This window comes from Diadema antillarum, unplaced genomic scaffold (assembly GCF_040938485.1).
Source record: "Diadema antillarum isolate AM-2024a unplaced genomic scaffold, OU_Dant_1.0 seq00000041_RagTag, whole genome shotgun sequence".
NCBI classification, from domain to species: Eukaryota; Metazoa; Echinodermata; class Echinoidea; order Diadematoida; family Diadematidae; genus Diadema; species Diadema antillarum.
Genome location: NW_027271153.1, coordinates 1,266,458 through 1,279,843, shown reverse-complemented (window position 1 = coordinate 1,279,843; position 13,386 = coordinate 1,266,458). Strand labels below are relative to the sequence as shown.

General features: G+C 40.3%; 1 protein-coding gene across 2 annotated transcripts in view; it reads left to right on the top strand.

Moving 5' to 3' along the window:
* The window catches only part of LOC139725432 (oxysterols receptor LXR-alpha-like), a 258,092-nt gene that overhangs the window by 76,418 nt on the left and 168,288 nt on the right, over nt 1-13,386 (top strand). The gene's annotated exons all lie outside the window — the stretch shown is intronic.

Below are 13,386 nucleotides of genomic sequence, written 5' to 3'. Positions count from 1 at the left end.
ACATTTCATTGACGAAATGACTGATTTCGTAACGAAATAGGCCATGCAACACTTGGCGCTCCATACAAATTGTCCATGGTTTAAACCATGGTTTCAATTGTACCACCTTTGTGAATTCGGGCCAGAGGGTGTATATTTATATTTCATGTAATATATTTACACAATGCTATTAAAAGTTAGTTTCAGTGAAATCTGCAATACAACCAAAGATTTCGCTACCTCTAGGGTCAAGCTTCTGTCAGATCATGACATATGAGAGGGAGCTGGAGGAATCTTTTATTCTATCTTGAAGAAAATGGGATAATGAGGACTTAAACACACATTGTCTATGAGCAGTTCGCGTTCAGAGCGAGATGACATTCTCAAAGTCTAAATTTACCCTTGAGTTAAAAGTATACTGCAGAACATCTAATTTTCTCTACTTTATATTTGGGGCCATTATTTTGCAGCACCTTTTAGCGATTTAGCTAACAGAGGCAAGTTGCCAACGGCTTGGAAATTGAAGAAATGAGTACCAGCATCCCGTTGCTATTTGCAAAAATTAAAGAATGCTGTAAACACAAGCAGTAGCTGCTGCCAATCGCTCATCTGCCAAACCACAAATCCCACCTAGTAGATGAGCATTCATGTGCTACAAAGAAAACTGTCAGAGTTATGTTCCATTATATCACCATGGCAACCAGCTGCATCACTGTCCACCGGTATTTCCAGAATAGCTCGAATTGTTCGCATATATCTCTTTGTTCGTCATTCAGCGGGAGGAGATATTTTGCTGAAGGAGTAAACTACCTGCAAGGCGACCACAATGTCGTTTCTAAAGTGTGACTGCAGAAAAGAACCGGCGATGGGAGAGTAATGAATGGCGGGTTCACAATTGTTGGAAAACCTGTGTGGTTTGTAGGAGAATGGAGAAAAGAGCCTGCCATGTGGGGTCCATACTCTGCGCCCTGCATCGGAAACGCGAGCCTCCAGTCCTGCAGACTGAAGGGTGGCTAGAGCTGAAAAGTAAATTAATTGGAATCTGTTGGAGGAGACACGCAATATTGACACGGGAGGCAGGCCCAGCGACGTGTAATTCATCACTGTCATATCAAACGATATCATGGGGTGATTAAATATGAAGTGGGGAGTATTAGGGGAAGATTTGAAGCTCGGAGAGCTTGTGCATGTACACACACACACACACACACTCACACACACACACACACACACGTGTGTGTGTGTGTGTGTGTGTGTGGTTCGTTTGTCTGTGTGTCTGTGAACATGTGGGTGTGTGTGTGTGTGTGCTTCAACTTGCAGTATGTCTCTCTATGATGATATGGTTTGTTTGTGTGTGTCTTGAGCTTGATATTAAAGAATCTACCACACAAGAGTGATAAGGCGTCGGGGGAGCTATGCATGTCGCATATGCTAAACTCCTGTATTAACGACGTCATATTTCATATTTCAGATGATCAGTCCTATGCCATATCAACTTGCAAATGATTGGAAAATGTCTCGCTTTTGCAGTGTGGATTGGCATTAAAGGGCAGTTAGCGTGGGACATCAGTATATAAACATTTATTCGCACATGAAGGATAGCCTATGGGACAGCATCAAGTCAAGATAATTTGAGTGAATCAGACAAATCCAGCCTCAGTATGATAATGTTACAATGTAGTTACTGACCACATTTTAATCGTATGAGTTGATTTTTCACAGTCCCACTAATCCTTGTAGAGTTGTCTCTGCATTGGACTGTCTATTATTGAGTCACTGTAGCAAAGGGGATTGTCTTTAATGTCTGCATTTTTCATCACAGCAATCTCCATGCCTGTATCCAATGACATTGCATTTGTATGTTTCCCTGGAGGCAGAAATTAGACGCCCTTATACTAAATACGACAAGGATTATCATCTGGGTGTATTAGTGCACAAAATATTTGGAGAGTATAGCTGGAGAGGCAAGACCACCTTGTCAATGGGCTATTTTGTAAGGTTACCGCATACAATGTGATACCACCGTGGATTAAATGCCAACCTTGATGTACAGGTAGAATGTGGCAGCCACCTAAACACATTCAATGTTGTACAGCTCTTATCGCCAAGGGGGGACCCTCTGATGTTGAAATATGCGACAGGCATTGTCGCTAATGTACCGAGCATCAAAAGGAGGTCAGTACCCCGGGATGTCTGGCTCGTTCTCGTAATGAACGCTGAGTGGGAGGGAGATGCGGGAGGGAAAGCCAGTCTAATTGTGGGCCTCCACCATCCTCAAGGACGAGTCGGAGCGCATTTGACCCCTCCCGGTCACCCGAGATGGACGGAGCAGAATGAATGATAATACCAGTATGTCCATCACAAGTGGCAGTGCGTGTGCAGGATTCTGAGTGCTGTGCGTCCAGTGAGCACCTTCCACACATGATGCAGTTTTTGGTACCCTGGGGTACCAAATAGAAAGCTGGTCATTTTGCTAGATTATTTGACTCTTTTCCCCATTTCTGTATCCTGGGTAACCAAAAATGGGTGAAAGTAATTCTAGTGCTTCCTGCAAGAAGATTGTGAAGCTCTACAGTAATGTTAAAAAAACCACCAAACACAAACCTCTATGAATTCTTTAGTAATCATGGATCTTGGGGCTCCCATTGTGAACTGAAAATTAAATTCTGTTCAATCAAAAATAGAAACATCTAAGTGTCAGTTTCTTGTATTTGATGCCAGTATATTAAACTTCGAAACGTGTGCTCTCCCTTTGTGTTTTTTCGAAACCCTGTAGGCCTAACTCTGGCAAGCTTTTGTTTGTTTGTTTGCTTGTTTGTTGTTGTTTTTTTGCTGTTATAATCAATGATATTGTAGGAATAGATCAGAAATTACCTACCACTTCTTGCGCATACCAAATGAGCTGGCCCAACTCTTTCTCTAGTATTTGCACAAGGATTGAAAAAAAAAAGTATGATAACCATTATTGTACAGTAATTACGTTAAACATGTCATATCAGTGCTGAACTGGCATCGAGATTGTTATCGCAGAGTGCTAACAATTTGCAAAATAGCAATGTGTCCATCGTACGTATCTTACAAACACAAGATGGCGCTGTAGAACACTGCAACCCGGGGTGTGACGGTGTCCCCAGGTTACGGCATGCCGCATCATGTAAATAAATATGTGCATCGTGGGTGCATATATAGTGGCTTCATGGTCGCTGGATGCAGCGTGGACAGTTCGCCCCAGATCTCATCGTGATGCAATGACTCCTATGAACTTGTCAACTGGGAAGGGCAAACTGTCAGTTCGTTAAAGTCACAATGCGGCAAGATGTGGGAAATGAATTGGAGGTAGGAGGATCATCATTCCTTGCCTTGATCATTCACACTGTTCATGACCTCTGCAATCTTACCCCATGCTCAAAGGTATGAGGTGCAGAAAGTGTGTGCTAATGAAAGGTACCCCGACCCTGCATTTTTTGTTCTGCGGCAGGAAGAATGCACTCCAAAATGTATTACACATGATCATCTGTGTAATGTACAAACAAAGTAAAATTTGTGTGTTTTGTTGAATCTATTGACGTAATTGGCAGTTGAAAACATATCAACATGTTTTTTGTTTTGTTTTAAACAATGTCTTTCGGTAGAAGTGCAAAGGAGAAAAAATAATCGGCAACTTTCCTAGCTATAATGATGTTCAACATTTTGAAATGAATTAAGGGCAGACAAATATGAACATCTCTGTCCAAATGAGAAGATTAAGCCGCAGTTGGTGTTTTTAACTCGATGAATGGGGGAAATTAAAACAAGATGGCAAACCTCGCCAGCGCTCTGATGGCACAATTCAGAGAGAATTGTTATATAGTGGATTTGATGTAAGTCGGATGTGGACTGTGTTTGAGGTTGTGTACCGAGAGCTGAATGCGCCAGACAATGAAAACAATTCAGTTTCATGCAAAGCCTGAGCAATCTGCTGTAAGCCATTCTCCATCATCACCGCTGTATGAAATTCAATTTCTGCATCATGAATAGTCAATGGCAGAGAGATAATCCCACTGATTGTGACTCTAGATTAAAGGCTGAACATGGAAATATGGGTGTTTGTTCGATGCACTCGGTGCATTTAATATTCAGAGGGGCACAGTCAAATGTGATAGCCTGGTTTCTAATGCAGCAGTGTTGTCCCATTTACCTTAATTAACCACTGTGAAGTTGTAGTACATGCCCCAAGAGCATGCATTCATTTTTAGACCATACTAGAATGTTGTCTTTGCCTTGCGTCAGTCGCAACTCAGTCATTTGTTGTGAACGGGTAGAGGTAATGTGAAGCGGGAGAAGTCTGCGGAAAAAAAAAATCATGCCATGTATACAGTTGTGTTTTTCCTATGTCAGGGCAAAGTAATTAAAGTCTTTTTTTTTTCCTGGGATAAAAAGGGAAGTGAGATGATATCACACTGTGTTTCACTGTTGCGTGACATTGTAATCCATGAAGTGCATCATCAACCCATGCAATATGTTGTACCAGTACCTACCAGGTATATGTTTTGAGAACATTGACCTTGAATTAGGAAGGCTGATGTAAAGTATTATTAGAAATGTTGTGCTGCAAACTTTCACTTCACAACCCCCCCCCCCTTCCATATAATTCTGGCATCGGCGTGCGCTACACAGCTTGGTTGGTCACAGGTACGCTCATGAGTGTCCACGCCAGAATCATACACAGTGCATGCCGTTCATGATGTCAAACGTGGTAAATTACTTTATTTTGCATGTGCATTCCCACATGTCTTGGCAATATTCCAGCGTGAGACAAGAGGATGCCGATTAACATGGTGTTCCAATGCCTGTGCGTCCTGTTGTTGGGAGAACAGAGCGAAGAGGGGGGGGGGGGGGGGGGAGGACAACGCATCACGCCCCCTACACACATCACATGCAGTGCTGCAGCGGGCCTACATGGAGCGCTGCACGGCCGGCTTCAGCGCAGTGGATGAAAACAGGAGGGGTAGAATTTCTGGTTTCTTCGGGAGCAGCGAGCAGTCCCCCCTGTATCAGGAGCCCCTATCTGTGTTTGTACCCGTAGAGCACCTGAACAAACAGATTGATAGCTGATGGCATTAACAAGCAGTGATATGTCTGATGCCTATTTAGCACTTGACAACTGTCAGATCGTGAGATGTGGGACCCCTTGTCTCCCCTCTGTGTGGGGAAGGCAGTGAGAGGCACATGGCTAGGGGTCAGGAACTGAGATTGCCAATAAAAAAATTCATATATAATGAAAAAAAAATGATTGTAATTTGAACAAATCTCATGCTTCCAAACCTTTGTTTTACAAAGAGTAGAAAAAACAACAACAACTATAGTAGTAGTTGAGAATCTTTCTATTTGTAGCAGCGTAGAATTCGATGGGAAAATTGATCAGTCACTCCTTAAGACTTACCATCTGATGCGACTGATCGTTTGCCGAGACAGACGTAAAACAAACAGTTTATCTGAAGAACATTTACACTTGTTGCTTTTGGCAGAGAATGTTTTGTGCATGCAATAAGATGCATTGTATTGTCTGCAAGCTTTGTTTTTGTTTTTGTTTTGCACCATTGTCACAGTCCGTTGATAAATGAGATGTACGTCGTTGAAGCTATTTTTATCAAAATGTCACTTTCAAATCCATGTATGATTTATTCGTTTCGTGATTATTTATAGGAGTGTATTTTGTGTGTATGTGTCTGTGAGCTTGTGTATGTGTGTTTTGGCTGTGCCTATCATTAATCCACGTATAGGACGGCTGGATTTTGTCTTAGGTGAGGTGAAGGGATAATTTGAAATGTTAAGGGGGGGGGGGGGTAAAATGGCATTAGCTATTTTCATGCTACAATGAATTATGTCCTTCTGGCTTTTGCAGTAGACTTCTAGTAAGAAACGCAGAGGTATTATGGTCACTGAGCATATCATCAGTGAAGGAACCACACATCCCGTATGCACATACACGTAGAATCACTGCAAGTTGCATTTATAGATTTTAACCGGTTGCATGCATGCGCGTATTATCTCCGTGCCAGCGGTTTAAATACACTAGATATGCTTATATTCTGAGCATCTTATACTCTCAGGCCCTTTCCTTCAAATTCCAGCCTCCATCAACGTGTGTAACTTCAAATTGAAATGATAATTTTTAGATAAACTGATTTTACAGTCTTTAAATTTGTTTCTAAAAAATTCCTTTCTTAAAAATATTATCACTGTGTAACAAGCATTCGTGTATTTTGCAAATATTACATTATGTTTCCTTCAACTTCTGTCGATATACATACTTATTTTTTATGCAGAAATACCACAATGGACACACACATACAGTTGCAAAATGTATGCTTTTACGTCTTCTACCATCAGCAGTCTTTCCCTAAGCATCTATGCCAAGATATGATTAAGCAAGGGTTATGTGTTTATGCTCAATTTGCATCTAAAGACAAAATTATGGTTTTTAAACACTGATCCAAAAAGCTGATCCAAAATGTAGTTCTTTTGGGTACTGTTTATGTTCATTTTTTTTTTCTATCTTGAGAAAGAACCAATTTCCTGAACATGCAGTGCACATTGCTGAAAAACTACACATATTTATATACCCTCATCATAGCGAGCTGTTCAGCTTATGTGGTTTTGCATTTATGCTTCCCCATTTGACACCTTTAGAGAGAGTTTCTGATTCTAAGAGTAATTTGCATTTATGCTTTCCCAGTAAATATTAGATTACAGAGAATTGCAGATTGTAAAAATACCTTTTTGTGCATTTTGATTTGGGGCTTTAAAATGGCATTTCTATCAAAGTGAGTTGGGATGCAACAATGTGTTGAACTAATCGTGTTTCAAAATGCTGATTATGCCCCCCCCCCCCCCCAAAAAAAAAAGAAAAGTTAAAGGGATCATACAGTTTTGGGTAAGACCTAATTTCAGGTTTCTAACATTTGTTGGTGAGATAATGAGAAACCGCTTATGAAATATGAAAGAGCATGTAATTCTATGAGGAATTCAACGTTTATTTGATGAAAATTGGTTTTGAAATGGCTAAGATATCCAAAAAAGAGCGATTCTGATAAAGTGTGGGATCCACACTTTGATTGCGATCTCTTTGTTTTACTTTGGTTTTGGATGTTTCAGTCATTCCAAACCTGATTTTCATCAAATAAACTTTGAATTCCTCTTAAAATGGTATGCTCTGTCCTATATCATAAGTGTTTTATTGGTATCTCACAAAAAGTGAAAAGCCCAATTCTCATCTCGACCAATACTGTACAATCCCTTTAAGCATAAATGCATCCAGAGAGAGAGAGAGAGATGTGGGGCGGGGGGGGGGGGGGGGAGGGAGAAAAAAGAAAGAAAGAAACATGATAAGTTGTGATTTAGGGGTTAATTGTTGTGAGGCTCCTCCAATTCTCCTTTGGCAATCTACTGGATGGGTGGGGGGGGGGGGGAGGGGGAGGGGGAGGAGCATTTTTTATGTGGGTATCTGTCATTGCCTTGGGATAATATCCAAAGGTATAATTGTACAGGCAATCAAGGTCTATGGGGGTAACTTTTCGGGAGGTAGTTTGCTACCTATGACTAAGCTGATGAGATCATCCATTTGAATAAATGGCATTCCTCTCTTCCATGTAGATGAATATTGGAAAAAAAAAACGCTACAGAATCTGTTACTTCATGCATACCGTACTTACACCCTGATATTCAATAACTGCGGACATAACTTTTTGTGTATGTGTGTACAGGTGACTCCCTTTGTAACGAAGTCCTTGAGACCGGCAGTTTTCTTTCGTTATATCGAAATTTCATTATAACCGAAAAATAAACGGTTAAAAACATAGAGCGCATGATGTTCCAGCCTGAATATTTACTTCATTGTAACCGGAATTTCGTTACAACTGTGTTCATTATAACGGGAGTGCACTGTATTTTCACACTTTGATTGACCTACAAGGTATGTTGATACACTTTTGGCAGCATGAGTGTTTTTATTTGAAGACAGGCAAGATGTGGTTTAGTTCAAGATGTCAGAGCGCCTGATGCCCAGGAGTATGCTGCAATATTGTAGAAACAAATTGTTTGTGGTTTGCCTCGTGACAGCTATGATGCTACTGTAATGAAAATTTGCTTGACCTGAGAGAAAAAGCTTCAAGAAATTGATATTCGAGGACTCCATATTTGTGGCTTTGGTTGGTCTGCCATGAAATATTTGAAACACAACTTCATCCAATGTACTTTCTACTATGGTGTAATATTGAAACACTTTATTGGTCTTGTAGATTTTATCTTCCTCTTTATTTTTATTTGGTTTCAGAGGGAGCTCCCATTCTTGGGTTGGAAACCACAATTCAGGCACAATTCTATTGTGAAGCAATTCTTACTGGTAAAGCTTTTTATTTGAGGGTTGGTAAGTTTGTGGGACGGGAGTAATCTGGGGCAGTGGCTGAAATATTTTGTAACCTGTGTATCCCACCAAGATTCTTAGGAAATTTCTTACACAATCATGTCTTGCTTTTTAGTATTGCATCATTTCAGATAATAATGACATGAGAAGTTTAAAAAAAACACCTACCAGGTATTTATCATAAGGTGAGGAAAAATATAACAACAGTAGCAGAAATAAAACGGTACAATCGAATATATGTATTTTTTTTTTCATAAACCAGCTGTGGTCTGTAGTTTTGGACCTGGGCACAATGAAAAATGTTCTGGTTACTCCAGTTCAACATATTCAGTTATCAACAAATTTTTATGGAACTTAAAGGAATAATTGCACACCGGGGCTCTCTGCTTCCTTGAAAATCTTATACACCAGAGTGAACTTTTGCAAGAGCAGGATGCCATTGAAGCCCCTCGTCAAGAGGCTGTTAGTGAAATTTGACAAACTGAGAATGACAGAAAAGGGTTAGTAAAGTGTAATTCTAGAGTCTGATGACCATAGAAGCAGGTATGACCGTGAGAAGCAACTGCCAGCAGACACCACAACATATGATGGCCACGGATATCCTTGAACTAGGGCCAATTTAGCTCCATTTCTATGACCGAGTATTTTGTTTGACTGATTGCCATGATCTGTACAGGGTGTAGAAAAAAAAAATGGAAGTAGTGGGGAAGCCGACATGTGGTTCAGTGTGGAATAACCGAGCGCGAAGCAGCTTTATGGTATGTGTGCCCACGCCCTGTTCTTGGTAGTGTGACGAGACTCAACAGTCCATTTTTCCTTCTTTATTCCCCCCCCCCCTCAACTGGCATTAATAAGGAGCAGTTCACATGTTTCTCTTGATTGGCTGCAATCTTGTGTTTGTAGCAAGCATTTAATTTTTTTTTAAATTCTTTTTAAAATAAAATGTGCTATTAGTAATAGTCTTATCCCTGCCATTCAGAGGTGGTGTGGTGCGCCAGTGCTGTGTATTCTTACCATCATGGTTTATATGCTGCACATCCTTTTTTTCCCCCAAAGTTCTGAATATATAGGCCAATATTTTTTTTTCTGAGGTTCTGAGTATATTTTTTCATTGAGTAATCATTTTCTGTCTCTAGGAGGATGCAGCTTTTGAAAAATCCTTTCAACATAATGGATTTTGCAAGTAGTATGACCATGAAATCAGAAGAAATGAAATGGCGTCCAGTGCTCATTGACTTTTAAAGTTTTTAGATGAGAAGTTCAAGCGTGGGAACCAGTGAACAGGAAATCTGACCTCATCCCTTTAAAATTGTAATGCCCCAGTAGCTTGTGATTACAGTCACTTTGCATTTATTTTGGCTAGTCATTTCCATCTATTCTCCACTGTTGTCTCTGTTTGTGTACTCATCAATGATAGATTGATATTAATGTACCACTCAAAAGAGGACATGCTATATGGAAGAAACATGAAGGTTTAATTTGCAGTGTTAGTAGTGTTGATACATCAAAGTTCAATGTCCGTTATTAGTATTATTCATACACATATATTGTGCGATTAAGCAGAAAACAAAATATTTCTTAAATTACAGGAATGATTAATGTGCCCCTCTAATATTTTGTTTTGTTTTGTTTTGTTTTGTTTGTTTTTTTGAGGGGGTTGTGTGGTGTTTGTTTGTTTTTTTTTTTGGGGGGGGGGAAGGGGGTTGGAAAGTTGTAGAGAGTCTATGGCATCCTCTTGTGTTGGAGAAGTCTTCCATTGCTGGTGCGTCTGGCTGTCTGTGGCGTGTAGAATAGAGCACTGAGACGTGTCTGCTCTTGGGGTCACTGAACAAATTGTGACCCATTAGGATATATACACAGTTCCTCGTTCTGATCTACCCTCGGGTTGTCGCTGCTCGACTCCTCTCACTTAACCGTGGACAGAATCAATTTCGCAAAGTGAGCAATAACCTGTCAATCTCCTCTTCTCTCTTTCTTATATTCCCTCTCACTCTCTTTCTCTCTCTATCTCTTTTGGCGTATGCTCTTTACATAGTAGAAAGCAAAGTCTGTAGAAAGAACTGTCTCTGTACATGGCAATATGACATCAGAAGTAGCAGTAAAAGTAGTATGAGGATTTATTATGATTTTGATGATTTTGATAATGATGATAATGATAAAGATGGTAAAATGATTATGATGATTATATACAGGATAATGATAATGATAACATTTATGATAATGATAATGAGAAAACTAATAATCAGATAATGCCAGAAAGAATAACAGTGACATAGCTTTAGAAGCAGTGATAGCACGCATAGTGAAAAATGAAAGGAATTTTGAGTTTTACATTTAATAGCTAGTTGAATGTGAAAGAGTAATAAGCTGTACTGAAGTTACATGTTCTTTAGATCGTCAAAGACATGAACACTTTCCCCAAATGTTTATGATATGAAACATGAGGAAACATTTCTATCACGGACATGCACAGGCACTGAAACTTCAATTATGCTATCTACTTCTCTTGCTGCAGAAACTCTCGAAATGAAAATGATAGCCCTTCGTTTTGATTTTGCGTTTTGAAGTAGTACTTAAGGATATTAGCTGTGTGTCCCCAGGGAAATGTGAAAGGTAAGCAGGTAACTTACAGAGAAGGAGATATGGAATTGAATGTGATGCTTGTAGAAATGAATTCATGTTTCCATTAGTATCACATTGTTAAGAGATTTCCTGAAATACCACTGACTTTCAGTACATTACCCTCTCCTACACAACAGCACGCACGCCGCCAGTGCCTCACCAGTTGCCTGATTTAGAACCCTTGCGCCCGGGAGTTTCTGAAAGCTTGATTTATTTTTAGTGCCCAAATTAGAGCCTAATTTCAATGAAACATTCATCCTAATGAGTTTAGTGAGGATGCTGGTGTGGTATATGCAAAACCGAAAATAAGGGGGGGGGGGGGGAGAAATGTGACGGACACAAGAGAGGGGTGGAACTGGGTGAAAAGGGTGAATTTCTGGATGGAGGAATGAAACGTTCACTGATGCTTGTAACCTTCCAGTCCGGTGGTGCCTTCTCCCTCCTATATGCCATATAGCGCTGATGTGTATCCAGGGGCTCGCAGCAGATCTCCGCAGACAAGGCATTATAGTGTGTAGGAATGTGGGTAGACAAGCAGTGCACACATATAGCACATTTCGTCATGCATAGGCTAATGTACTGATTGAAGCACCTACCTATAGGCTCTATTGACAGACCTCTTCTTCTACAGATAGCGAAAAAGAGTTTGTACAGCACATCGAAAAGAGCAAATCAGCCGACTAATTTCTGTGCATAAAGCAGACTGGTGACCTCAGAGTCTGACTTTGCCATTTCAGTCGGCACAATGTGTTAATCGCGTGCATGGCTTCAAAGGTGTTGAGAAGACATAGGGCCTCGATAAATGGATGGGAATGTAGACAAAGAGGATTTTATTGAGAGCTTATACTGATAGTGCTTAGATGGTAGAGGGAATGACATCACTGTCATAGAAAGCTGGCCCGGGAGTGGCACTAACACCAACTAGCATACGAGTGGTATCATCTAATGTATGAAAGGCCACTATCTCTACAGTGTTAGTCCCACATAAAAAAGGGAAATAAGTGCCTGGAATGCAGAGACTACCCTCTCCATGTGTACATCACCGCACCTGCTCTAGCGCATAGCCAAGAGCACTATGTAGTGAATTCGTCTGCTGTTTGAGCATGCTTATTTTAAGCGAGGCACGTGGGGGCCTATGTATGCATTTTAAATGAAGCAGATTTCTTGACGTGGAAAAACTGGCTCTCATTTGGAAATTCACGGCCAAAGTAAGGGGGAGAGGTAGTAGAACTGGAAGGAATCACGAAAAACTTGCGTTTCTGCTGCTTGATGGCCCCAAATTGAAGGACGTGAAAGGGGATTCTGACTCAATCCCAACATTTACATAATGCATCAATTTTGACAGGCAGTAGCGTGTTTGTTTTTGAATGTATAGAGGAGTAGGGAATTAGGGTAGCAGACATAGAGAGACAGAAAGGGATGGGGGGGGGGGGGTGGGGGCAGGGGAAAGGTAACGATTCCTGATCAGTCCTGCTCTGCTTATTCAGTAATGGTGTGTTTGTTGGCAATAAAGGAACTTTAAAAAAAAACAACTGCAAATAGAAAAGAAATGAAAGAACTGAAGCTGGTGGTAGGTACAGTAGAGAATATTTTCTGAGCTGTTTATAACAGAGGCTGATTGAAATCTGGATTGCCTGAAATTGATACTGACTTGTATGACATGAAGAATGCTGATTATGAGTGAAGTAAAATAGGTTGTAACAACAATAGTGGGATGCTTAACAGAGATTTTCCTCTCTTTTTTTTGTTGCTCTTACTCTCCATGAATTAGATTGTATGCTATAGGCCTATCTATACACTACTTTCAATGCCTAGTGAAAAAAGAAGGAATTAACGTGGGATTTGAACCTGCCTCACATATAACTGCTTTAATACCAGGCAGCAGCACTACTACTGAGCTGAAGCCAGTTCATAGCAGTGGTGCGATTATGTGTTTGAACACACACAATCCTTCACCTATCTTTCATTCTCTCTTGTACTTATTCATACTTCATTATGAATCCTAGTGTGTCTTTTTCAATTGGTGTTTATGATGATTAAGATCGAGCATACGATCTTCTCCATGGAGAGTAGCAACGAAAAGAAAACCTCAGTAACTACACTGTCTCCTTAACCAGTTAAGGACAGGCTAATTTTGCTATAACATGCATTTCCCATAGACACCTGCCTGAGTATACTCGGGAATCATCCTCACCGGGTTAAAACAGACCCCCTTCATTCTTGTCTATAACTCGCCTAATATTTCTAGGTATCTTGACTTTATCCTTGAGGTCTGAAGCAAAAAAAGCAGTAATAGGACTCTGCCTTTGAAATATGATTTTTGATTGCATAATTTGCTGTCAGAGAGATTCTTCTTCACAGAGATAATTGCAGTGGAGAGT